Source organism: Haemaphysalis longicornis, unplaced genomic scaffold, assembly GCF_048455015.1.
Source record: "Haemaphysalis longicornis isolate Haplotype H1 unplaced genomic scaffold, Haemaphysalis longicornis Haplotype H1 scaffold_8, whole genome shotgun sequence".
Lineage (NCBI taxonomy): Eukaryota > Metazoa > Arthropoda > Arachnida > Ixodida > Ixodidae > Haemaphysalis > Haemaphysalis longicornis.
The window spans coordinates 51,667,145-51,694,667 of NW_027526445.1; the positions used below are offsets into that span (position 1 = coordinate 51,667,145).

Sequence of the window (27,523 nt, forward strand, 5' to 3'; positions counted from 1 at the left end):
AGGTCGGGCTCCATCCTCGGTTATTATCCGACGCTTCGCCAGAGGTGTTTGACGTAACTTTGAGTTCGACGAAAAACACTCGCTGTACACACTAAAAATTTTTACGCCCAAAAGGGTGCTTCAGCTTGTCGCCGCAGGAGCACCCTAAAAACTGAATATTTTACGCCCTTTAGGGTGCTTGGATTTTGTCGCCGCAGGAGCACCCTCTGTGAAGCACCCCAGAAGACAGGTGCCTTATAAACACCCTTTTCCGCCTAAAAGTATCCTAGGGTGCTACTTAGCACCCCAATCTGTAGGAGCATCTTCTGCAAAAGCACCCACCTAAAGGGGTACAAAACGGGTGCGTCATCCTCGGTTCACAGGTGCAGCAGGTGTGAGACCACATATTGCACAATATGACACACGATTATGGTATGAAACATTCGTGCTTTCCAAGCTCGGTTCTGTGAGACATTCTATTGAAGCTCAACGTCAGCTGATAATTTCCTTGAACTTGTGTCACCGATTGTTAAAACATATATTTAAAGAGTCAGGAGCCACATCTCAGTACAGAGTTATAACTTTAGAGGTAGTTGATTATCCAAAACTTCGTAAAAAACCAATTATATGTTCACTTTGCCGAACTGCAGTACACATCCTTCGAGCTTCACTGCACAGTATAACGATACTATGCAGTGAAAGCAATTAGGTGTGCAACACTTCAACCACACAAAACTTCCTTGAACCTTAAAACCCTTGGCTTCTCATTATTGCATCAAACTTGCAATCACAGTAGCTACCTGCAATGTTTAGTGCCTTATTCTTGAGCTGAGCAGGAAGGTTCAATATGAAGGAAGACCAAATGCAAAATGTATTGTTTCCTCCGTACTGCGGCTCATAATATAGTTCCCTCCGTACTGCGGCTCATAATCTACTTATAAAAGTTGGTTACCCAAGCCATTTATTTTCGTTTCCATTATTCTGAAAACATTATTTTATCATGAGGCTAGCTTGTACATGGTGCCTTGCATTATGTCCCTGCCGGTGGATGTGGGGTCATTTGTCACTGTTGCAAATGAAAAGCCAACAGCCAGGGCCCATTAGTTTTGGCTAGTATTACGAGGTGCCTCACGGTAAGCATTCTACGTCGATAGACTTTTTTAGAGTTGACTAGAACTGAAATCAGCAAAAGATTCTCTACAAAACATTCATTCTATCCGCAGCTTTAGGGTTTGCTATTTCCATAGTTGGGTTTCTTCTGCCTTTCTTAACATTTTTCTTTTGATAAGAAGGTGCACAACCAAAAGCAAAAAGCTTTTCTGTAAACCTTTGGTAGCTATATAATTGTTACAAAATATTTTACTCTAAATATGGCAGCTTAAACTGAGAATATTTGCATTTAAAAACATTAAAATAAGTTTAAATTGATCATAAATTTTTAGCTGTTTTTACGCAACACTGTACATGGGATATGAAGTGCACCACAAGGAGGGCTTTGGATTAGCTTTAGCAAATTTGGGACATTTAAGGTGCACTGAAATCTCTACACATGCGCTTTTTCACTTTCTGTATCCACCAGGAAAATGGCTGCCAATTTAGACAGCGATTCTAAATAGTAGTTGACGTGCATTTTAAAATAATGACAAACATTATAGCCACAAAATTAATTTTTACAAGTTGTAGACATTGCCCGTTACACCAGACATTGGACTACACTGTCAAGAGCTTTGACATCTACAATGACGTCTACAAAGCAGGCTTATACTGGTAGAATGTTTCATACCATAATTACTGTGTGTTCAGAGCTCACGTGTGAAGCATGGATACTGCTGCTTCAGCAAGAACCGAGGATGAGCACCCTTCCTGGTTCTGAAAAAAAATAACAGAGGAAATGCCTTAAGCAGGATTGTGAAACGGGGTTGAATGAAACAAGAATGAACAAGAAATTCTTTCAAAACATGTAAAGCAATGCAAACAAATATTTATTTCAACTTATTTCTACAAAAGACCACCTCATGAAGACTGGTGGTGGGGTATTGGCTCAAAAAAAAAAAAAAAGCAGAGAGCACTTATACAAATGCTACAGGGAGCCTTCGCAACCAACAATTGTTTGAACACACCTAAACTAATCACTGTTCAACAAACTCATAAAAAACGTTTGAATGCATAAAAAACCAGTGGTAAACACAGGAAACAGTTAAAACAGAATGACGGCACAAGTTTGTCCCGTCGTTCTCTTCTGTGTCCTGGGTTTTCCTATGGTTTTTCATCCAGCCAAACATGTACCAGCTAGCCCAGTCCAACGCCTTGGTATCATAAAAATATGGATAGTCAATCCTTACACAAAGTTGAAAAAAAAAAGAAAGTATAAAGTAGGTGACAAAATTAAAACGACAGCAAATTGGTTGGCTTTTAATTTTAAATGATAATATAAAAAATAATGGCATGAATGAAAGTGAGCAGCACGCGAAGTACCTTGTTGCTAGCCCGACATTCCACTTTGAAGCAAAATGTCCGCTTTCAACACTACATAGGCTAAACATGCAATGGGGCATTCCTTTAGGCACACAAAATATACCATAATTGTTAAAAAAGCTACGAATTAGTTGAAAAAACCTGACCACGACAAATTGGAATTAGTGACTAGATACAGTTTCAGAAATACACAGCGACATCATATAAAAATATATGGTTCCCATACAAAGATTGATCATAACAAAAATTCAGAACATTTATCAGACTGGCATCAATGTGCAAAGCAGCTTAATGAAGGAAGACGGTCTTCACTAAAAACATGTTAATATTGGGAGCTCATGTGCTTCCCTGCAAGTTGGGTGTGTAAACCCACTGACATCTTAACTAACCCGCCTGAATCATCACTTGATAGACATTGAGGAATTTTACGAATTGGTTTATTGTAGCCAGCTGTCTAGTTTATTTCCCTATTTTTCTTGGCATTTCGTGTCTAATTCTAAATTTGGTGACTAGATAGCTTTTACTATGGTCATGCACTGGTGACAACGAATATTTGATTTTACTTTAAAAAAATTTCAGTTTTGTTTTATTGCTCACCAGCCAACGATCTGAAATATCAGAGGCGCTTAAAACGTATGTTGGCATTTCCTTCCTGCAGTGCAGTACAACTAATCATGACTTTTACCATAATTTGTTCACAAATCGTAATATGTGGAAAGTATTCAGCTTAATGAAAATGTCATTTCCGAAGCATGCACAATCAACAAGGCCTCAATGACTCTCATGACGTGGTCCACTTGTTTCTGTCACAAATAACCTGAGTGCAGACACATTCCACCGAAGACGAAGGTAACATGCCCTCTTGGGTGATGAATATTTAAAAAGCCTTACGAGTAAATTTGCTGCTGAGCCCGTGAAATTGTGGCATTAAAACAAAAGATCCCTCTGCGGCATCTTTCACTTGGAGGAGCGCTTGACCACAAACTTTGAGAAGCTGGAAAATGCTCCATGAACCGCTCCAGCCAGCAGAAACGATGCAGGACACAAGTTGGTAGGCGGACCGTTGGCATCCTGCGATTGTGAAGATATTTCTGTTTAGTAGATGCTCTTCTTTTTGTACCACTGTTTATTTCACCTTTAACAAGCAGCTGAACTCCTTAACGTTCGCATAATAAAATGCTGCAATGCGGAACAGTTAGCAGGGTTACCTCAATTTTGCTTTTCTACGAATTAACACAATGTAGGTAATCTGCACACAACTACAATCAAACTACAATTTTCACCTACTTCACTGCTAACATCAGCGTTTGACTGCTCAAGCACAAATACAGGTTAGACATGTGAGCAATCTGCTAAACGTATCCCCACAAACTGAACAATCAGGCATCAGAAATCGGCAAGGAAGGAGGTGTCACGTTTAAATGGCACTTTTTTTGTTCAAAACATAAACAACACCTGGAAGCTTGAAGCGTGAGAGGGGGTCTTTCACGCTGACAATGTCAGAACATAGCTTGCTAGTGGGCACCTGCACGATGTGCACAGTGTGTTTCTTGAAAATGCGTGCGAAAGTTTGATTGATGTGCAGGACGAGAATTGCAGCACGTTTTGACACAGGCCTTGTGGACGCTTCTGCCTGCTAATGTCAATGCGGATTCCTGCTAGTCGCCCTCTTCGCTTCTTTCTGAATATAATGCTTTAGGCATTATAGTCAGGACAACGACTGCATCAAAACGTGCAGCAATTACCTACGTCCCACACATCGGTGAAACTCTCGCACACATTTTCAAGACACGCAGTGCATACATTGTGCATGTGCCCACTAGCAAGCTGCGTTCTGACATTGTCAGCGTGAGAGACCCCTCTCACGCTCCAAGCTTCCGGGTATTGTTTATTAGATTCCATGCGCTGAATGCAAATCAGTGTACATTGGCGAAACGGGCAATCTGCACAGAAGATTAATGCAGCACTGGAACGAAGTGAACAAGGGCCATGCAAAAACAAGTCCACTGGCAGAGCACCGTGAGAGGACGGGACACGTGGTCGACTGGAACAAGACAAAATTACTGACAACTGAGTGCAATCTATCTTCTCGATTACTGCTCGAGTCCCTCATTGCTCAGACGACGCCCAACATTATCAACATAATGGATGGCAATCTGCACCATATCTATGCAAACTCATTGCGCCGCGTAATGCCCAATATATAGCTTCGTTTTCCACGACACATGCTCACCGGGAACAAGCAACAAACCGTTAAATGGCTTTCTTGACTTGGTCAGTGACCTACGTTTCATCACTGCAATAATGCTTTTACCTGCCTACACGGCATTCCGTCAAACACTGGACTACACCACATGAGCCATTGGCGTTCTTAACCTGCACCAGAGTATATAACCTTTCACTACTGCTATGAGATAGACCCATAAACGCACTTCAATATGGCCTTTATATTTAGCTCTTGGAAACATTATGTATAATTTTACCTTTAAGTTGCACCTGCTACAGCAGCTGGTACTATACCAAAAACATGAAAAAAAAACAGTGGTTTAACACGCCAAAGCTACACTTGGGATATGGGGAGCACTGTAGGGGAAGGCTTCGCATTAATTTTGACCATCTGGGTATTTTTGTGCGCATCGAAATCTCCAAACACGGGCGTCTTTACGTGTTGCCTCCATCTGAAAAGCGGCTACACCAAGCGGTATCTAACCGACATTCGCCTCCACAGCACACCACCCTAGCCACGGCAGTGGGTTAAACATATGAAATAAAGCGAGTTTTGGAGTGCAAATGAAAATATTAATCACACGTCTTATTTTCCCAATCGATGTACCTTTTGAAATCCACCATGCAATCCCCCCTCCCCTACCGGCCTACCAAAACACCTTTGTCTCAAGAGGTAATCAGGCTATTGTTAATGAAGTAAGTATTTACAATCCGAGACTTGCCACCGTTAAAGTCATGCACTTTGTTTTAGAGATAAGCGACATTAGCCATTTGCAGCACCAGGAGTTAATTGTGTTAAGATCAGATTGAAAACATTGACGGTAGTAGTTGAAAGAAATTGTGTGATAAATTACAACATCATCTGCAAATAGACCTACATGGGAGGATATGCAACATGGAAGATAGACCAAGCAACCTGCCTGGGGGGACAACAAAGTGGCACGAGCAAAAGAAGTTTATAGTTATTAGAAGTAAACTGCATTTGAGAAGAATGAAAATCTTTTGCTCAAGTGAGGACATTAGGGTGAAGTTTGAGAAGTAGTCTGTGGTGTGCAATGCGATTGAATGCTTTAGAAAAATCGAGAAAAACTACCGCAGTTTGTAAGCCTGTGTCAATGGATCAATGTTGATCGTGAACAAATCCTGAAAGTTGTGTTTCTCAAGTAACCCTTGTGAAAACCGTGGTGATACTCGAATGTGATATTGTGATTTTATAAATAATTAGCGACCTGAGAGTGGATGAAATGTTTCCTGACCTTGCATATGGTGCTTGTTAGGGAAATTTAATGGTGAAGTACCGTCTCCTGATTTAAAGACTGGTGCTACCTCGACTATCTTCCAACCATTGAGATTAGTGCCTGTCATGAGAGACTGCGAAAAAAGCGCTGTCAGAATTCTACAGACTGCGGGATGTACTTTTCGGTATAGTATGATTATTACCAGTATGATCTGAAGTAGACCAGTTTGTATTGCAAGTTTAAAACCATATCGAAAGATCCTAAATGTTTGCTTGGCTTGATTACATACGAATACTTGCTTCAAAGTCAGTTCAATTTCTCTTCTTGCCCTTTAGTCGTCAGCCCCAGATTCTCTTCAATATCTCTGCTAAGCAATGACACGCTCCATACGCACAGCACTGCTTCATGAAAATGTTTCAAATAATCAGAGGCCACAGCACTGCTAACAGGTATACATCATGGCAAGTTCCACAACATGCAATAACTAACCTGAAAATACATAATCGGTGGGTGCACCGATATGGCAGCAGTGCCTGGACCGATGTGTCGAGCAAATGCGCTGACTTCTGAACGGGTGGTCCAAGCGGCCAGATGATGGATGAATGACCATTCCTGGCGGCAAAGCGTACGGAGCACCAACGAAAGGCCAGGCAGTACTTGGGTACAGCAGGTGCAGTGTCGGTTGGCCAAGGGAGGCCCTGGCAAAGCCTTTGAAACTGGACTGGAAGGCAGCTGACCCAGGACAGCCAGCAGCAGCACCTGCAGGTGCATAATCTGTGAGTGTGCTGACACTTGTTGAAATACAAGAAGAGCACACACAAAGCACGAATGCTTACATCAAGTAGATTTTTAATCGTTTAAAGACAGTAACCTCCAAGGCACTAATAAGAACATTCCCGGAACACCCCAAGTGAAATTTAGGTCACAGTAAGAATGTATTTATTAGACCCGCAGGTACTGTGAGTGGGGTATGCATGATATATGCAAAGCTAGCTACTGAGCTAATTTGCATGGAACGCATGCTAGCAGCTCATCTGTATCCCTTGCTTTCAATCGGAACTGGTGTGTGATAGTTGAGGCTCCTCCATTTCAATGTCTGACTTGTATCTGCACGTTCAATTCTCCAATATAAATCTAGTTGAGTGAGTGCCTACAGCTTTCTTGTTAGTCTCTGTATGGCCTGCGGTTTTGCGAAAATGAGAACTTGCGAATTGGCTCAATTTTCTGCACTAATTTAAACAATACATATGCCTCTGATATCAAGCCCCAGACTTCCCGAGAGCTACTCTGACAGAATCGGCAGGCGCCTCGTAGGCGTTGTGAAATCTCCCCCACTACCCCGAGACTATGCTAACTCCCTGCGAGGCCACATGCGCGCATTTCACCTTCAATTTGCACGTATGTGAATTCTATACCTCTATGAACTCTCAGACGGGCGTCGTCATATTCGTGCCGGACTCGTGAAACTCGGCAACGTAAATTACCGCACTCGCTCGCTGGCGCGCGGCCCGAACTCTCTCACCGTTTCCGGCCCTTGCATACTATTTTCTCCACCTTGCACTTTGTAAATTCTCATGTTTAACTACACCTCGTGCGCCCTCATCTCTTGCCTGCTTTTCTTCCAGCACAACTCCGTCAGCACCCGGTCGACGCGTGCGCTGTCGGGGCGCGTTGGCGAGCGAGTACGGCAATTTCGCTGGTGTCGAGCTTCACGAGAACAGCACACATATCGCGGCCCGAAGACCGCGAGGCGTACGGTCGCCGGTCTCGCGAGCGCAATAGCTGCGAAGCGCACTGCACGGAATTCGTGAAGGGGGGGGAGAGAGACGCCAGCCATGGAATCACGTGTACGCGTTTTCACATGCACTTCCAGGGAACCTCCTGTTCATGTTATTTCTTGGTATACCGCGGGTATTCACGAGGGAGGACTAATCACAGCGTTGTGCCACTCACGCGAAATTGCGACTGCGATCTGAAACCGCAAAGGCACTGTTTGAGAGACACATAAACAAACGCCCCGGTGTTAAAGAGCCTTGCGTGATGTGAAATTATTAGCAGCCGTGTACCATAGCGCGAGCATCGTAGCCAAGGTCTAGCTTCAGCGTAAATTGATGCTGACTTCTGCGAAACGGTGGACTGGGCGCCAAACAAGTATACTAACTCACGTAGGCTCTCAGAGCAAACGAGATGGGGGTCTAGCGAATTACTGACCCATAAACACCAGAACTCGTTCCAACCAAATACAGAATAATAAAAAATGCGTACTTACCCGAGCAAAAACGATGTTTCCAACGTAAAATTCTCCTTCACTGTCGTCTTCATCTCGCGGACACACGAACACGCTTTGTTCTGATGCAATGTCATCCACTTTTGACGCGCAGTATTTTATCCGGCGATGATCGTTCTTCCGGGGTCCCCATGTTCAACACACGCGTAGGTTAGAAGGGTAGACATCACCCATAAAGCTTCTATAACTATGATTTAAGCTTGAAATAGATAAAACAGATTAAATCACGCCACCAACCACTCGGCACAAAACGCCATGAAAAAACTCACACAAAAGTGAGAGATAGTTGCCAGACTTCAAATGTAGCACCTCTAAGTTTGACGAAAATTGTGTTACTACTGTAATGTTGGTAATTATCTTTCTGCTTTCAAAGTCTGAAATGTGTTTATAACTTAAATTTAAGGTTTTAAACACAAAAAGTGAATACACATAAAGTAATTGACATATATACTGATATTGTAAAGAGGTTTGACGTTTGTTTTGGTTTTGTTTTCACGGCGGGCTTCTCAAGAGAGAACGTGCGAGAAAACGAGCTACTTTGGGTTCAGGAAGAGGGCGGTAAATGTCGGCGTGATAGAAAGCAAGGAACAGGTGCTTACCCTGGTCGTTAAAAAAGGAGCTAATGAAACCCTCACGTAAAAAAAAAAAAAAAAAAAAAACACGTTCGACGAGGAATCGAACCAATGACCTACAAAACAGTAAACCGACGCGTTAACAAACAGCTATGTCGGCGGGCGGTATTCGAGGCGCCTAAAACAACTCTATACTTACGTAAGTTGTCAACGAATATTGTTGCTTGTGTCTAGTCATCGCCTCCTTTAACGATGTTCTAGTTTATGCTGCATTTTTGAAATTCTGGCTGTCCTAACGCTTGTTTCTCACGCACCGGTCTTGCAGACGAGGCCGCATTGCTAGCGCTGCAAGCGATTGAGCCAAAGCTCCATTATTTGACTCAAGAAAAGCTATCGCAGTCAACCCGACCTTTTCTGCGCAAGCCACGGCAGCCACGAAATAAATGGAATGTGCCGTTAGAATTATGGCGTTGATAACGCTTGTTTGACCGGCACCGTCTTGCAGACAAGCAACGTCGCTCTAATACTACAAGCGATGTCACTCCTGGCATGTCAGGCGCATCAAACCCATCGTGTAAAACGACTGCTAACAGTGCGAAAACCTCTGAGTTTGTAACAAGTGGGGATTTGCGGTGGCGGCGACGTAATAGGTACAGCAAGCAGGTAGGCATAACAGCAGCGTAGGGTTACAACCTTTACCCGAAAAAAAAAAAACGGGCCTTCCGGGGGGGGAGGGGGGATTGTGTTGAAAAAAGACGCCATGTTTTTTAACATGCAGTGCCATTTATTGTAGTGTTTTCTTAGAGAGAAATCAACATAACGTTTGTACTGAAAGTGATTGAGAGCTTGGTTAATCGCTCTGCATGTGCTTCACTGAAAAGTAACCGCAATTGCTGACCGCGGCGGTAGAATTTCGTTATTTTGTTCTTCCCTTAGGTCCCCCTCCATCTGAGGCAGCGCGCTCGCCCGCGTATTTTCTCTGCTCGCGTGTCTTTGCGCAGCTTGTCGACATAGGCGTGCGCAGAGTTCTCAATTTGGGGGGGCAAAGTCTTACCGCTGAGCCCCCCCCCCCCCAGAGCAACTCCCGACCTCTTCTCACTGAAGGCCTTGCGGTGCGAACGCAGTGCAAAGAGGGATGGTTATAAAATTTTTATTTCAATGTGATGGAATTGCAACACACACAAAATATTTCTGAGCAGAAATTTTACTTTCATGTGTTACATCGGCAAGGCATGGGGCAAATTTGGCGCCCCCTTCAGATGATTAGGGGGGGCGGCCGCCCCCCCTGCCCCCCCTGTGCGCACGCCTATGCTTGTCGACACGTATTTATCGTCTTAGTTGTTGAATTGACGCTTATAAAACGCCAAAACGGGCATAATCACGGCACAAAAGCCAAAAAACCGGCTGATGACGGCTGGTTTTAGATATGGACCGGCAACCGGCCCGCTGTTTAAAAAACCGGTCGGGCCGGTCCAAAACCAGGAAGGTGGCAACCCTACGGCAGTGACGAGCGAAAATGATTTTACACGACCGCCCCCGTCGGCCTGCGCAAAAAAGGAAGATAGAACCCCTGCATACACGCCCTCGAAGAAAGCTGTACAGCCGATTCAGTTTGTTGTGGACGAAGAGCAACCGAGGCTGCAGCCACAAACGATTGCGCTTGCCGTGGTATGAGCCAAAGCATATCTTCACATAGTTATGTTATCGTCCGTCTGACTGTTACTTACTGAAGGGAAAATTCAGAACACAAACGTTGACGTCTAGCGTCTATGCCAGACATAGACGCTGCTGTTTAGGCCCTAAAAACCACCTTCAGGGTGTCTGTCGGTTCTGTCTGATGGCGCGCTCGCGCCGCTGATTACGAACGAGGCGTCTGTTGGCGTTGACTTATCGTGTTGGCGAGCCGGTAAACGCCATCACGGTTAAACTCCCTGTTGGAAGACTACGCTGTTGGGACGATAGAGTGCCGACAGAGCTTCTTATTGGCCCCACAAACGCCATCAAGGTTAAACTCCCTGTTGGAAGACTAGGCTATTGGAACGATAGAGTGCCGACAGAACTTCGTATTGGCCCCACAGGCGTGCTGTGAGCCCAACAAGAAAGTCTTGTTGGAATTTTTGCCCGGGGCATAATAATACGGGAACAAATTCTTAGGTAAATTCGATTTCGTTGAGGACACCGATGCCTCGCGTAAAAGTTTTATTTATAGGACTACAAGAGGCATTTTGTAGCCTTTCCTTCCCGTGCACCCAGACATCGAAACGAACCTTGTGATACACTCGAAGCAGTAGATTAGTGCAGAGTGGAATTTAAACATTCAGCACGTTTTGTTCAATTTACGAACAGCAATTTTAGAGCCTTTCCCCTGGTCTATGTGGAGAGTTCATATTTATTCTCTCAACGGGCGGTGAAATAGTGCAATGTGCGGTTTAAACATTCAGCCTGTTTTTGTGCAATTTTGCATGCTTGCATTCACACACCGTTCTTTTAGGCACCCTAACGATAAGGTGCCGTGGTAACACCCCAATCGAGAAGAAATACTTTTTAGCACCCCTTTAACGGTCGTAGCACCCTATAAAACTGTTGATTACACCCCTGAATTTTGGCACCCTCGAGGTGGGGTGCCCGAGCAATATTTGGGTGCTTGAAAGGTGCAAAAAAGGTGCAAAATGTTCAGTACACCCTCCTTGCACCTTAAAGGGTGTAAAAATGTTAAGATTTACACCCCTTAATATGTGGCACCCTCATGATTGGGTGCCGGAGCAATGTTTTAGTCCTTAAAAGGTGCAAAAAGGGTGCAAAATGTTGAGTGCACCCTTTTAGCACCTTTAAGGGTGTTAAAAAGTTTAGTGTGTAGCGACGCAGCAAAGTCAATAACTTTTTCCTTTCTTCTTGCGGTAGCGCCGGATTCACGTCGAAGGGGTGCGGAAGCTTGAACGTATCGTCGGGTGCGCGTTCAAAGTCGGCGACTGATATCACGTCACTTGCTTGTTGCGTTTCTTCGACGAACGCAATTGCAGCGCCCTTGTTTAAATGCTGGTACTCCTCGGTGAAATTGGTGACCAAAACGTGGGATTTGCGCTGCTTAAACCGCGCAATGCCTCTCGCGACAGACACACCGCGGTCAGGAAGCAACGTTTGGTCACCCTCCACGATAGCGTCGACGTCGGGAGCAGCACCTTCACAGTAGACGGTGATCATCAAGCTTGCGCGGGGTGGCAGGGTGAAGTGATCATCGGCGATCCTTACAGCTGCACGGTGTTCGGGGTTCGATTCCGGCGTCATGGAGTGGTCGGAGGAAAAAGTTATCGACTTCGTCTGCAGATCGATTATTGCGCCGTTGTCCGTCAAAAAGTCCATTCCGAGAATTACGTCACGGGAACAGTTTGGCAAAACGACGAACACCGCAGGGTACGTCGTGCCGTCTATGGTGACGCGCGATGTGCACGCTCCACTTGTCGTCACGAGGTGGCCTCCTGCTGTGCGTATGTGCGGACCGTCCTATCTGGTCATAACCTTCTTCAGCTTAGACGCAAATGGTCCGCTCATTACGGAGTAGTCGCCTCCCGTGTCTACGAGGGCGACTACATCAAAGCCGTCGATGGACACCTTGACGTCGGATGCCGCCTTCCTCGAGTTCCGGGTGCGTCGGGGCGTCGCATCTCGGCTTGTGCGTGTTGACGGTCGGGCACTGTGCGTCGTCGTTGTCGTCGTTTTCTCAGCGGACGTCTCGGTCCGGTCGGGTACGCGTCGCGGCGTATAGCTGTCCTCGTGTTCGGGAGTCTCGTCAGGTCTGGGTCGGGTCGTCGGGATGAGGGCATGTTGTGAGTCACTGTCTTCCGCGAGTCGTTGCGTCGTTGGAGGGTTTTCATTTTTCCGCGATCGTGCAACTTTACCTCCAGAAGTTGCTGCTTTTAGTTTCCCCCGCGTGGGCTGGGGGACCTTCCACGGGTGAAGTCAGCATTGCTACGGCGGTTCGGCGATTGGTACGGGTAGGGCGATGGCGAGCGGTTGAAACGGGATGGGCCACGGCTGGTTTCAGATAGATACTCGTCGATCTCACGTGGTCGTTGGCCAGGGAGAGGGCGAGGTGCGTCGACGGAGAAACCACGCAGTCCGAGTCTCTTGTATGGGCAGCGACGGTAGATGTGGTCGGCCTCTCCGCAGTGGTAGCACAGAGGACGATTCTCGGGAGTTCGCGATACGTCCGTCTTCCTCGGCCTCTGGTTTTGGGCTACCGGGGGTCGGGCGGGTGACAGTGGGCGGCGGTACGGCAGGTCCTCTTGACGGCGTGTTGGAGCAGGGCGGGGTCGACGAACAGCCGCAGAGTAGGTCATAGCCTTGGGCTCGCGGGGTGCTTCGGACGGCACAGAAGTTCCCAAAGCCTGCTGTACTTCTTCCCGGATCACGTCGGTCAGTGAAGTGACTTGAGGTTGTGGTGCCGTCATCGGGAAAAGTTTCCGCAGCTCCTCCCTTACCACTGCGCGGATGGTGTCGCGTAGTGAGTCGGAGTTAATAGCGCTGACACCAATAGTCTCCGAAACCAGCGCATTGATTGGGCGGTCGTACTGCCTCGTTCGGATTTCGAGGGTCTTCTCCACCGCGGCGGCCTCAGACGCGAATTCGGACACGGTCTTGGGGGGGTTGCGAACAAGGCCCACGAAGAGCTCGTGCTTCACACCTCGCATCAGAAACCGTAGTTTCTTTTCCTCCGTCATTCCTGGGTCCGCACGGCGGAAAAGCCGCTTCATTTCCTCAAGATTACGACTCCTCCGTTCGGGTGTTGCGTTCGAGTTTCCAGTAAAATCGCAGCTCGTTCTTTTCTCACCACGGTCGTGAAGGTCTTAAGGAACTCGCTTTTGAATTGCGTCCAGTCGGTCAAGGCGCTCTCGTGGTTTTCAAACCAAGTTCGAGCTGCATCCTCCAAGTAAAAGAAAACATGCCGGAAGGTTTCTTCATCGTCCCACCTGTTGAAGATGCGCACGCGCTCTAGCTTCTCCAAACATTCCTCTGGGTCTTCAGCGGGGGCTCCCCGGAACGATGGCGGTTCCCGGGGCTGCTGCAGCACGATTGACGACGTTGTTTCTTGTATCATGGTGTTGGTTGCAGCGTTACTTCTCTTGGGCCCTTCTGGCATGAGACCGAACTCGGGTTTTAATCCTTGCAGTCGGCGGCTTTCTCGGGTCGGGCTGGCTTGGCGGCTTCCAGATGTCGTAGAGAGCATAAAGGGTGAGTACCCAGCACCTCCACCAGATGTCACGAAGCCAAGGACGACGCAGTTGTCTTGAAGGAGAAACAAGTTTATTGGAGCGGACTTGTGCTCCCCTAACAACTCAAAAGAATACAGAAGCGGCGAAGCAGCGGTCAATAAGTGACTTGCGTCGCGAGCGTCTCAGAATCGGAATGCCCCGGCGTCTGCTCTGCAGGCTTTTTATCTTTCGGCGCGCGTCGTTCTGGAACCGTCGATTCGCATCGAGAACATTGTAGATGCAAGAAGATTATTCCGGGATGTTCACGTTAGATCGGAATGCTCTCCCTATCAGAACAGATAACACATGCGGCACAGAAAGAAAGAATGGAACACGCGCTTCCCTTGGCACGGAGATAACACAGACCGGCGCAGCCGGGCGCTAAAAGCAAAACACAAATAAACAAACCCAATGCATGGTTCGCGGCAATATTCTAGCGGAGCACTGATACCTGACAGCCCGCCAGTTACGCTTGATATCTCGGATCTTGATCACTACCCCGAACAAGCCAATGTGGCATAATTATCACGGGCATTCTACACAATAAGTACGATGGATAATGGAAGATTACATGCGAGAGTCAGCACAAAGGAGTTATGGCTGGGTCGTCTTGTCGCGAGGCGAGCTTCCCCAAACAGTCAGCGGTTACATAGATACTTCGCTTATATCCGCGGCCGTCACTAAACGCTTCGTCGAAACATCATCATATGACACAGCTGCAGGGAGCCTGTAGAATTTAGCACACAAGTGAAATCAGAGGGCCTTATAAGATACCACACTCTTCCAACGACACCTTGTATCGCTTGTGAACTTCCTTACTGCATACTTCAAAAAATGTGTCTGCCGAGTGATCAGCTTGTTCGTTAAAGTCGAAAAGCATAATAAAGGCGAACGCGCAGCTTGTGTGTGATTTACTAAAACGGTCTTTCCTTGATTTGGCTCCGCATTTGTACACAACGATATCTAAGCGCCCCCTCCTCCCCCTCCCTGTATTGGAAAATATCAGTGCATTTCGCATCTAGTTGGTCTAGTGAGTTCAAATTTACTTAAGGTAAAACGAACGTACTTTTGCGAAGCTGCACTGGGTTTTTTTCATTCCCGCATGAGCCATTGCATTGCTTCCGAACTTGGCAGACCATTTATTTTTCCGTGGTTTCATTAACTCTCCTTGGTCTGTTCTACCCGGCGGGAGTTGGCACATATTTAACGAACCACAGACTTGGAATATACTTAACAGGGTCGCGTGGCCTCTATTTATATAAAAGGCAGAAGTTATTGTCAGGTATTGGGTAATCACCTCCCCAAATGATATTTTTGCACGACGTATACATTCAAAAGAAATCCGAATTCGTTGTTCGCGCTGCAAAACGAAACCAACCTCGCACTGTGCCAATATCAGGTCTAAACGAGACGTAATAGAGTTCACTTGCACCTGAGACATTCGGAGGTGACAGTGGTGATATGCCGCTGCCGTCGTCGACGCCCGTAAGAGCGGCGAAAAAGCGCGCAGTACCGCTCTGAGAAACTTGCACAATTCCTAAAGTTCGGGGCTACACAACCTACACCAGCCCCTGCATTCTATGCCTACATGTAAACCGCATTGTACCTCAAACGGACCCACCCTCACACCCAGCTATGCGGCCGTACTGGTCTGTGCAGACCTCGATAGCCGACAAGTCATAATGCGAGCCTCTCATCTATTCAGCATGAAGTCGTGGTCGCTCATGCTCGACTACCTGGTGGGAAACTCATAGTTGTTGCCTCGGCCGATCTACAGGCCAACGACAGGATCTCTCCGTAATTTTAGTTTTTTGTAGCGTAAGCTACACTGGCCGAGGTTGAGCAGTTCGCGTGTGCCGTGAAGGGCCGTTCTGCTCAAGCGCGAGGGGCATTGGATTGGATTGGATTTGGATTGGATTGGATTAAAGTGGATTATGTTGCGTCATAGCCGCGGCAGACGCACTGGCGCCGGCGCGCTCCCAGGTGTGCGCCTCAATTGCGCAGTAGCCAAGTCTGACGCTGCACCGGAGCCGCTTGATAGCCGTTTAGCGTGGCCCGTGAAGATCCGTGCTGAGCATGCGCGAGGAGCCGTGACTGGACAGGAGTGGACTGGACTGGACTAGATTAGACTGAATAGGATTGAACTGAACTGGACTGGACTGAACTGAACTGGATTAGACTGGACTGGACTGGATTAGACTGGATTCCTGAACCTTAGCTGACGCTACGTATATCCTGGCATAGCAGAGCTAAGCCACTACTAATTTTTCATTGGATACGTCAACTGACATCTCACTTTTACTCCGCAAATATGGTAATTGGAGGCGACTTTAATGCAAAGCGCCACACTTGGGGCTACTCCAATACAGACAAGAGAGGGTCGGCTCTTGACCAAACTGCTGAACTTTTAAATCTACACGTCGTTACGGATATCGCCTGTGCCACAAGGGTGGGGCTTTATTTGACTCAACGAGACACCATTCCTCACCTTACTTGGACCCCTGCAGGCCTCACCCGTAATTGGTTTACGTACAGCACAATGTGTGGCAGTGACTACTATCCTATATTCATTACATTACGCAGCACACGACTAAGCATGACGAAACCGACCCCTCGTACAGGCTGCTGGAAAGCTCTCAATGCTGATAAGGACCGAGATTTTTCGGCATACACCGCTGGTGTTCTACAGGCCTCGAAAACGGCTTCTTAACAAGTCACTTGTTAGGAAGACACCCCTGCCATTGACGACCATTTATCAGATTTGTGGAAGCGAGTCGAGCAGCTCACCCACCGCTACCGTTACAATGGTGATCGCCACCGGGACCTGATGCCGATCAGGTATCAGTACAAACTGACTAAACAGTAACCGAAGAAATAATGAATGGCCATTGAAATGACTTACCACTTAGCTAGGAACGTGGCCTCTACAATAAGTAACCAATTTACAGAGGACTCGCCGCAAAAGAAAAAAAAAACGCCAACCATGGTTCTCCATCCTTGCATGGACCGATGATCCAGTCACAGCAGAGCACCAACTTATCACTACCTTCTCCTCCACGGCATACCTTCTCCTCCAAGTCAGAGCTTCTGGTACTCCAACCGCGACGCATACAGAAAGAAGCACCAGCGCGAACACGAATAGATCAAAATCGTCATAAAATAGGGACAGACGGTACCTCAAGTGGCACGAATCAGACTAGTGGGCATGGTACTCTAGAGACACGGATGATAGTAGCCAAGACGGCCAACAGCATGCGACTCATCAAACAGATCACAATGAGAAGACCGGGCATGTGTAAAGACAATTTGATTAGGATGATCCAATCTTTCATGGTTAGCCACACCGCCTACGTCGCCGCCTACCACGAATGGCGTCCATACGAGTGAAATAAAATCAACACACTCATATTAAAGACCTAGAGGGAGGCCATCGGCCTGTTCAAAACGACAAGCACGGAGCTCTTCCTCCAGCTGAGCATTCGCAACATTCTTGAGGAAGTCACTGAACCGCAACAAGCAGCACAATTAGCATGACTGTCTACAACCCAGACGGGCGCTAAATCCTGTCCAGCCTAGGGTACAACAGCCAAGACCTGGAGGACAACCCAACCGCCACACCATCGGACGTATGCCGTCAAATCAAGGTAGACCATCTACCCGAGAACATGCACCCAATCTACAAGAAGGACCGGCGCTCGGCGATAGTGGAGGCCCTCGGGAACCACCCCGCAAGCGACGGGCAAGCAAGATGCGTAGACGCATATCAGCACGAAACCTTTGCGTTAACCGTCGCCTGACCAACAAAGGAAGCTGACAACGTAGCGAGCACGCGATGCATCAAAGCAGCAAACGTGTGGGAGGGGACCATCACCCTGGCCATCACCGACGCAAACAGCACGACAGTAATCAGCGACTCCAGAACGGCTGTTTGAAACTTCGCCATGGGCCGCATCTGCAGGTAAGAGGCGCGGATACTATGCCACGTGCCACTATCTCATGGAACAATAAAATCAAAGATTCAAAGATTTTATTTCCTCAGAAGTACGAGGTGGCAGGCTGGGACAAAAGGCTACAAAGCCTGACAGAGGCCCCAGCCCACTTTCGTACAGTACAATGAAGAGGCGAAATCAAACAAGCTAGAAACTCTAGAGTAATAAAAATACAAGCAACATGTAGAGCACAAGACATTACAGAACAATATGGGAAAGGTACAGTAAAGTACAGCCAGTAAAAGGCTTGTCTATAACACAGCTTTCGTACTCTCAGCCCTATCCTGCACCGCCGGTGCGGGATTTGAATAAAACTACTGCGGAATTCTGAAGTCTTAGCCCTTCGCTTTTGCCTCCGACATGTTTGGAACGAGTATGTTTCGGCAGTTTTCGGATGTAGCTGGTTGAAGTTGAAATCGCTGTTATAGACAAGCGTTTATAGCGTTATAGACAAGTACAAAAGAGTACAGTAAAACAAAATACAAATGGACAATCAGAGTAGAACTATGACTGGGTTTTAAAGATAGACACAACTACAAAACCTGCGCTTTAAACAGGCCTAGACAACATCCACAGTTCTAGCCATTGAAGCAGATATTCTGATTTAAGAGGTATTCTTTCGCCTCTGTTTTCAATATGTTTATAATGCATTTGAAATCAATGTGGTCTCCAACTTTGTTGAGTATGTCGGTGCGTTGAAACAGAAAAGACTGCTTGCTGTAGTTTGTTCGCAATTTCGGTGTATGTATTTTGGCACACCTACAAATGGTATATACTGCTATTGTCGTTATGTTCGCCATGGAGATTTTCCTTCTGTACAACTTGTAAAAGCTTCATAAAATAAATTTGGTCAGCCTTAAGCATGCTCTACTGAAAAATAGTGGACTCGTTCTCAAGTCCGCATAGTGCCCGTGAAAATTTGCAAGTAGACGGAGAACTCTCTTTTGTAAGACGATCGGCCGTTTGTTGTTTGTTTTATTTATTGTTCCCCACGCTAATATCCCGTAGCAAAGCCTAGAATAGACAAGAGTGTTATAAAGCTGTGTTTTCAACCATGCACTACTACACCACAAATGGGTAACCGCACACGAATGCGACAATGTATCCCGGACCAGCACGAACCACAACGACGCGGCAAACACGCGGCCGCGCCAGCAGTAACCCACCGCCCCACCACCCAAGCCGTTAGGTAGAGCTTCGCTGCCTAAAGGACGGCAAGACCGTCTACGGTGAAATAAGCAAGGCTTATTGATTGGCCTGCCGGACTTTCTAGCCCAAAAAGCCGGGTCTGGTCCGAGCAGAAGCCGCGACGCCAACTACAGACAGAATCGCTACCCACCCATGCACCACTACACCACACGTACCCCGAGACGCACCCAACCGTCGAAGTCTGCCGCAACGCAAGGGTCAACCTGGCGCACATCCTATGGGAATGTACCAAGCACCATAACGCATCTACATCACGAGAAATCCGGCCACGGTTCGGAAAAGACGTACGGACTTACAACTACGAGCTACAACTATGGGCCGTCCAGCAGCACCTGGGGGCGCTCGAAAGGCAGGGAACTCACGAGCCGGCAATGGCCAGCTGGAAGCCCTAGCCGGGTGTCACCCGTTTCCTTAAATTAGGGTGCACTGTCAGAAGATATGGGGAGTCGACTCCAGAGAGCCAACAAACCCCACCGAATCCACAGGGCACAGGTGACAAAGGGGGTGGCCGTCTGATGTGCGGCTTTCGCCGACCAGAGCGGCAAGAATGAGCAAGAGCCTTGAACGAAAAACACAGCACAAAGACTTATATTCAGACAGGCAAGTTACAAACACAAGCACGACATAGCGGATCGATAATGACAGACAACTTAGATGGAATTCAAATACAAGAAACAGTTCAAAATTCGACAAAATGATGCAGACAGGAGCGTTAACAAATGAATATTACGAATCGGAGCAGTTAACTAAAAAGAAAATGAACAGTTCGATGCTTATGAGAGACAGAGTCCCAGCATATTCACCGACCGGGCCGGACGATGCACCGCTGTCGGAGGCGAGTCGGCTACCTGGGAAGCGTGGCTTCGCTGTAGGCCAGGCCGTCCGAGACGATCACGGTCATTCGAGGCCCGGGAGCACGTTGGAGTCCTCCAGGGCGCGGGTCGCCTATGGTGTGATGTACAAACTGGCAGGTGCAGTTGTCAATCACGACGTCCAAACGTAGCTGGCTTGCTTAGGCGCGATTCCTCCTTTTATAACCGTGCCGGCGCGGAGGGGGAGAGCACAACACACAACGCGCCCGCCGCCGTCAGCGAATAACTTCACTCTTCTCCCTTCTAGAATCTTCGACGCTCTTTAGAGCTGGCAAGGCCACGCGCACCTCCTCGAAAGTACTGGAAGCTTCGACGAAACCCGAGCGGCGGAGGTTTTATTTTTGTTGTTTTCTTGCCGGCGAGCCGGCGGGTGATCATGTTACCGTCTCTTCGTTCGAGAAACTTCCAGCCTTGTCTCGGGCGAATAGAACCGAGTGTAAAAAGAATTAGGCGCTGTACAATAAAATGGAATATTTATACGGTACTTTTAGACGTCGTACGCTCGAGTTTGTGACACCGGGTAGCCACACACCCAGGGACGACGAGAGGACCACTTCGCAGCGAGTAAAAACGTCGTCTGCCGGTCTCAATAAACGTTTGTTGGATGACTGCGCTACAAAAAATGGGTACACGTATTGATGTGGAGCGTTTTTTATGCAAAAACAGCAGGCCAAAAAGCTGTGATGTTTGGAATGAGAGTCGTTACAATATCAACCAGACGTATTATACTCGAGAACAAGTTAAGAGCGGCAACAACTCATGTACGGAATTACTCCGCCTAAACGCCGGACCCGGATGTCAACGGGCGCGCGCCTTTTGAAAGGAGATTGCAATGAATGCGTGATATCGTTTGCTTTTTCTCACGCAGTTTGTTCGTCGTCTCTGCAGTAGCTTATAAGCATAGAAAGTCCGAAAAAGTAGGGAAACTGCTCGCGCATTGTATAAAATATGCCCAGTCACGCACTACTTGCGCCGCGCGGTGATGTGGTACAGCGGCAACTTCCATTGCAGGCGATAGAATAAGAAATTCAAGCATGGATGGAAGAAAATGAGATATTTATAGAATTGCAGAATGGATTTAGACAAGGCAGCCAATTGGACGACAATCTGCCCGTGAAATTGCGAAAGCACAGAATTGACCATTATGGATTACGTTCTTAGACATTAAAGGGGCAGATGACAAAGTAAACAGAGAACGGCTGTGGAGAATGCTGAAACTTGACGGATTACATGACCAGTTAATACAGTTCCTTATAGCACTCTATAAAGACAATAGAGTGCACGTTGCACGGGAAGGACAGAAATGTGCCCAGCAGGTCAACATCTATCGGGGACTAAAACAGGGATGCCCTTTGAGCCCAATACTGTTCATGTTTTACATGGAAGGTTTAGAAAAGAAACTGGAAGAAAGTCAAGTAGGATTTAGCCTAACCCATATGCTACAAGGCGAAGTGGTACAACAGCGTATACCGGGAATGTTGTACGCAGACGACATTGTTCGTTTAGCTGATAACCAGAACGATGCGACGGCAAATAAATATTAGCGGCCAGGAAGCCACCGACCTCGGGTTAAATTTTAGTGCAGAATAATCAGGAATAATGGTTTTCAATGACGCTACAACTGACGCAGTGTCTATCCATCCAGCAAAGCGAATTACCCAGAGTGAAGGAATATAAATATTTCGGAGAGGGAGTAAATGAAGGGGATAACTACTTAAGAACTCACGACGAGCAACGTAAGGTTACGGGAAAGCGAAACGTAACTATAATGAAGCATAGAGCTCTTTTGACGTATCACAAATATGAAGTAGCGAGAGTAATGTGGAAAGGAATAATGGTTCCGGGTCTCACATTTGCGACTGCTGTACTCTGCTTTATATTTGACGTTCTATCAGGCCTCGAAGTGAACCAGAGAACGGTAAGACATTTGGCCTTAGCCGTGCATGGAAAAAGAACAAACGAGGCAGTACAGGGAGATATGGGCTGGGCGTCGTTGCAAGTTCGAGAAGCACAGAGTAAATTATGTTTTGAGATGAGGTTGAGAGCAATGGATCTACGAATGTGGTTAGCTAAGGTTTTTAGGTACTTAAACTTGAAAAGTGTGGACACGCAGTGGTTAAGGAAGACTAGAAGCCTAACGACGAAATACGGAAAGAACAGTGGGGAATCCAAAACAGCCAAGGTAACCAAAAAAGAGGCAAGGTAGATTGAAACGAATAAATGGAGAGGAAAAATGGAAGCCAAAACGTCGTTAGAGATGTACAGGGCTGAGAAATAAACATCAGAACGGAAAATTTGTACGATAATTCTAAGGGCAGTGCTTTGCTTTTTGAGGATAGAGCAGGTTGCTTGCGAACTAAGAGCTCTGTGGGGAAGTATTCACAAAATGATGGGGTATGTGTGCTCTGCAGAAAAGGAACAGAAACTACGCGGCGCATAGTGTTAGAATCTGAGGGTATCCATCCAAAAATCCACATTAAGGGAATATTGGGCTTCCAGAAGCCCTAGGATTTAAGGGTAGCCGGAGGAAGTTAACTTCAAGGCTGTGGAGGGGACGAAAAGAAGGTTAGAATGCTGGTGGACGAAAAGCAGACAGGGGAATATTGCCTAGGACAGTTACCACCTGTAACAGAAAAAAAAGTATTTTGCCCCTAATAAGCTTTTTGTGCCTGCCCTAAGCAGCGCTAGTATTAAACCAAGAGTATAAAACATGGGTATATTAGGCCTTTTTGGTAAGATGACATGTCATCACCCCGCTACAAAGGGGAAACCAATAGCAATCATCATCGTTGCTGTTTTTGAGATGCACCCGAGTATACATAGCCTGCACTGAACTCACGATAGCTGCCACGTTGGGGAACGCGTGGAGGGCGAAAGGCTGTAAACATATCTGGTGCTCTTTTCTCGAGCAGTGCTAGGGAAACTACGAGCACTGCACAAGAAAGGGCCGTGATGATGGCACGGGCAAGCTATGTACACCACAAAGCTACAAAGTTCCAAGGGCAGGACTTTTTTAGTATTTGGTCAGAAGGACGTGGCTTGTATGTAAAGCGGAGCAGTAGATTGTGCTAGGTGCTTTCACTTGTGCATTGTGTGCGAAACGGAATGACTCCGGCGGAAAAGGCACTGCATTATGAGTCAAGAACTACACCGACGAGGATCATCTAAATGTTTCTTTGATGCGGATGGCGCCAAGTGATTGGCAAAGTGGGCACATTACGCGGACTGGGAATATTTTATGGCTTGAACATGGTTCTTCTCTATGTTTCAGGCTTGTTCCAGCCCGCGCTCATCCCATTGTCACCTTATATTTAGCAGGGATATGTGTTTATGTTCTGGCTGATGTTACATAGCGCCATGCCCGTGGACCCTATATTTACAACCGGCAAAAGGATTTCCTGTGCTTTTTAGTTCACCGATGGCATGGGGTAACATTCATTTTACGACATTTAAATATCATGTGTGCAAGTGATATTTTTTCTTTGTCATCGTGTGTTATGCGTGGCCAGGTAATTCAATCGCCATTGCCAACGCCAGCGCACGTGCCGAAAGGGAGCATTCTCCGGATCGGCGTGGCTCCAAATCAGCGCTGCTCTTCCCACCCTCCCCAAGGCGATGGGCCTCAACAATGAGCAGCGGATGGAAAGGAGCGACACCCGGATGAGACTACAGCGACGGTACGACGAGCTGGTCCGCGAGTGCGAGCAGGCTTCCATTGACGAGGCCAGGGAGGAAAAGTGCGCGCTGTACAAGGAGGTTGTTCTTTTTATGCTCATCGCGGCAGCTTTCGTCGCTGTCATCGTCTTGTATCTCATCAGGATCCGTGGTCATCACACAACGAGTGTACACCCCTTCAACGCCACTGGAAATGCCAGCGAGGCCAACGATCTGGGAGATTTTTTGACAAAGGAAGCCGATGTGGAGCTCAATGCGGAAGGACTCCTGGACGATTACAGTCATCACACCACGCCAGTGCTTCAGAACGTTGAAGACTGAGAATAATTTCAATGTTAACGAGCTGCCAAGAGAAGTTAGCTGAATCAGAAGCGGAAGCGTCCTATTCGTAGAATAAATATCTAAGGACGAGATGGTGCAGCCGAGCCTGAACCTGGCTTTTCACAAGATTTATTGCCATTTTAAGCGTATATGCCTGAATGAACACCAAGAAGGTTGTTTAGAACGTATAAATTAGCTCATTTTGCATCTGTTTTGGGCGTTGATATTTCTTTTTTTATGTCAGCGCCCGTCGAGGTTTAGTGCGAGTTTTCCTATGTACGCGACAAAACGTCATCGTCGCACCCCCTGAAGAAGTTAGAAAGATGTTCCCTGAGTGACTTCTGGCCGAGTTGTTTGTAGTTAGTTTATTGCGAAAAATACCGGAGATTAACTTCTCTTTTGCGTATGTGTGACTCGCTTGGAGGGGGCGAGGATATCTTGCGAAAAATGGGAAAAGCGAAAAGCAGCGTCGGCGGAAATGTTTCTGACGCGAGAACCCATTTCATTCTTGCGAACACAATGAATGCCTCAAAAAGACCCAGAAAGCTGCCCGTTGCAAGTTGTAGAATCTGTAGTAGTATACCCGTAAGAAACACAACTGAGTATTTACTGTTTGCTACCTGTGGTTAGCCTGCCTCTCATTTCTTAATTTTTCGTGTGCAGTAGCATGGCGAGAACATTTTAGTGCTAAGGCACTGCCAGGCAGCATCTATGCGTGCTATGCGGAAGTAGGCAGTTTCCCCCACCATACCCAGCGAAACCGTGTCGGTGGTCCAGAAGGCAGCAACCTCCTTTCCCCTTACTCCATCCCGTATCCACTACATGCGTAGCATCCGCACGCGTCCCACTTGCCCTATAGCCGGTATTCAATGGCGTGGAATGCATGCAGGCAACCATGCGAGTGCGCTGCCATATCTTTGGCCAAGCGTCTGTTGCCAAGGGTACGTTGTGCGCCCGGCCCGCAGATCGGGCACCCCTCTTCTCCTCCATGGCCGCCAGTCAGGCCGCGGGCCGCGACGTGACCTTGTGTTTCCGTGAAAGGCATGTGCGAGGGATTCGATAGTCAGGGTTACTGCGATAGCGTTGTTTACGCGAAAAGTCATTATTCCGCTCATGAGTGTGACAACCTTATCTGCAATTCAACCCCAGGCTCCGCGCACACCTACGAGCGAGTTCGAGTCGGTCGTGGCACAAAGGTTTGAACGTGAGCGCAGTGGTCCGTTTGACAGAAGGAACTGCATCATTTCCAAACTTGCCCACTGAACGCAAAGTAATACCTCGACCCCAAGTGCTGTTGACTGCAGCACAGTACGATCTACCTATCGCCAGAAGCGTATGAAGTAGCCGCCGCTGATCAGCTGATTGCCAGCCGCCGCGCTATAACGTCGGACGTGAGTTGTTTTGCTGAGTGTGAAACATTTAGCGCGCACGAGAAAGCCAGCGCTAAAGCGGTGTACGTGTGAACTATTTCTCCAAAGAAATTATTCGGTTTTTTTAATCAGCCACGTATTGGAGGGCACATACCAGACAAAGTCGTGGAAGTGGTGCGGGCGCACTTGCGTCGACATCCGCGGCGGCCGCCAACTGCAGCGTCGGACTTACGCTGCTTATACGCGCCGTTCGCAGCCGCGGTTTCATCCTCCGTGGATTCGAAGTGCTCTAGGGTAGGTAGAGCTCCACCACTTAATGTGAGTGTGATTAATATTATATCTGCTTACGCCACTACCGATAATCGGGCTGAAACGCAGAATACGATGTACGCTGGTGTTTTTGTTTTCTTCGAGATGGGGGCGCAGAGCGCATGCGCCGGCACGGTGGCCACCGACATGGCCGTTTTCAGTGTGGCCAGGCGGAGAAATCGCCCGCTAAACTTTTTATTGGATACCGCCTATAGGTACCGGACAGTAAAGTTTGCGCGCAACTGCAGCGCCATCTTTCGCAACCGCTTACCAACTCTGGGTCGGTGGATGTCGCGACCGGCCGTTTAGCGCACGTAAAAACACGCGCGCTGCGTGCGGTTCGACGTTGTGTGGCGGAAGTTTTTTTAAAGCATAGCTATAATTGCAAGTTGCAAAGTCCGAAAGGATCAAAATGCGGCAGGAAAGAATAAGTGGCACCGCCACTACTGCTGTGTGAAGGACTGCCACAATCGGGAAAGGTAGCCTGCCATCCTTTTGTACAGGTTTCTTCGGGCAGCCCTGGAGAATAAGTGGTTGCAAGGAACAGATTTCAGCAGTAAAAAAGCCATGACATTTTTTGTCAGTGGAAGGAGTAAAATTATCAGTACGAGGTCTGTTTATGCCTGTCTGTCTGCCCAGCGCAGACACGAAGGGACGTAAAACTAAAACGTTTGCTTTCAGGGTTCCATACACAGCGCGCGCTGCGATGAATCAGATGCCGTCGTAGTATTTGCATGACACAAGGCATTATGGCTTCCGCCACTATTGTTTCATCAGCAGTAGCCTTTTTTTAGCGACATTCACGGCACCGAATGGATGTGAAAAGGCTGCACAAGAATATGTTCACAGCACTTTGCGGGTGATGCCAAAAGCAATGTCAATACGGTCAATACGCATCCCGCTTACTGCCCTACTTTGTTCCCTAAAGTGTAAAGAGTTCGGCCGCGCACTAGAAGCGAGAGCGTGGCAAGCTATCAAAGGCAAGGTTGCATTCACTCGGGCTGACTTTTTTAATGCGTTTTGCGTACTCTGAATATTGCGGTTACTATTGTTTAAGCAGATGATGCGGAGGAGGAGGAAATACTAGTTCCATTTTGCGACTCCAGCAAATTTAGCTTGGTTTCAATGTATTGCACTCAATACAGGACGACTTAAATCTCCGAGGAGTGGCTGCGAGTGCGAATCGTCGGTTGTGAATGGCAATGCGTTTTGATTATTGGGAATGGTCCCCCGATTGGAATACACAGTTGCGCGGGCGCGGCCGTAGGTTCAAATTAACTGTGAGTTCAAATGAACCTATTTGATATCCCCCAGATGGTATTGTACTGATTGTAACTCGTGCTGCGTGCAGTGTCTGACGTCACAACACGTCCAAGTAAAATCCGAGGGCAAGCAGGGGCACGGCCGGTTTTAAAAGCGGGACTGTCGTATAGTTCGTAAGTTCGGTGTTGCAGGAAATAATACCAAGAATTGTGGAGCGCTCGGGAGCGCGTACTTTAGGTGACAGCCGCGCGTAACCTGCTTCAGCAAGGAAAAAAAAGCTGGCTTGAGAAAGAAAAAACTGGCAAAAACCTCGAGCAGAAACAGAAGGACGAGCGCTCGTGAACGCATGCCACGCGGCGACCACCGAATCTCCGGCTAGCCCAGTGCCTTTCGCAAAACACATCTCCACGCCGTGAATGATGCCGAGGGTGCGAAGCACTGGGACGCAAGTTGTGTATTGCCTGTCTGATGATCGTCATCGTTCGTGGG

The 27,523-nt window shown here is 47.4% G+C and overlaps 2 long non-coding RNA genes across 2 annotated transcripts in view; one reads left to right on the top strand and one right to left on the bottom strand.

The window, feature by feature from the left end:
- Positions 1-27,523, top strand: part of LOC144148661 (uncharacterized) — a 446,918-nt gene that overhangs the window by 163,472 nt on the left and 255,923 nt on the right. The gene's annotated exons all lie outside the window — the stretch shown is intronic.
- LOC144148760 (uncharacterized) lies at positions 998-8,768 on the bottom strand. Its single transcript, XR_013318052.1, has 3 exons — positions 8,188-8,768; positions 6,408-6,677; positions 998-3,525 (listed from the first exon to the last, which is right to left on the bottom strand). It is a non-coding gene; the product is annotated as an uncharacterized LOC144148760 (long non-coding RNA).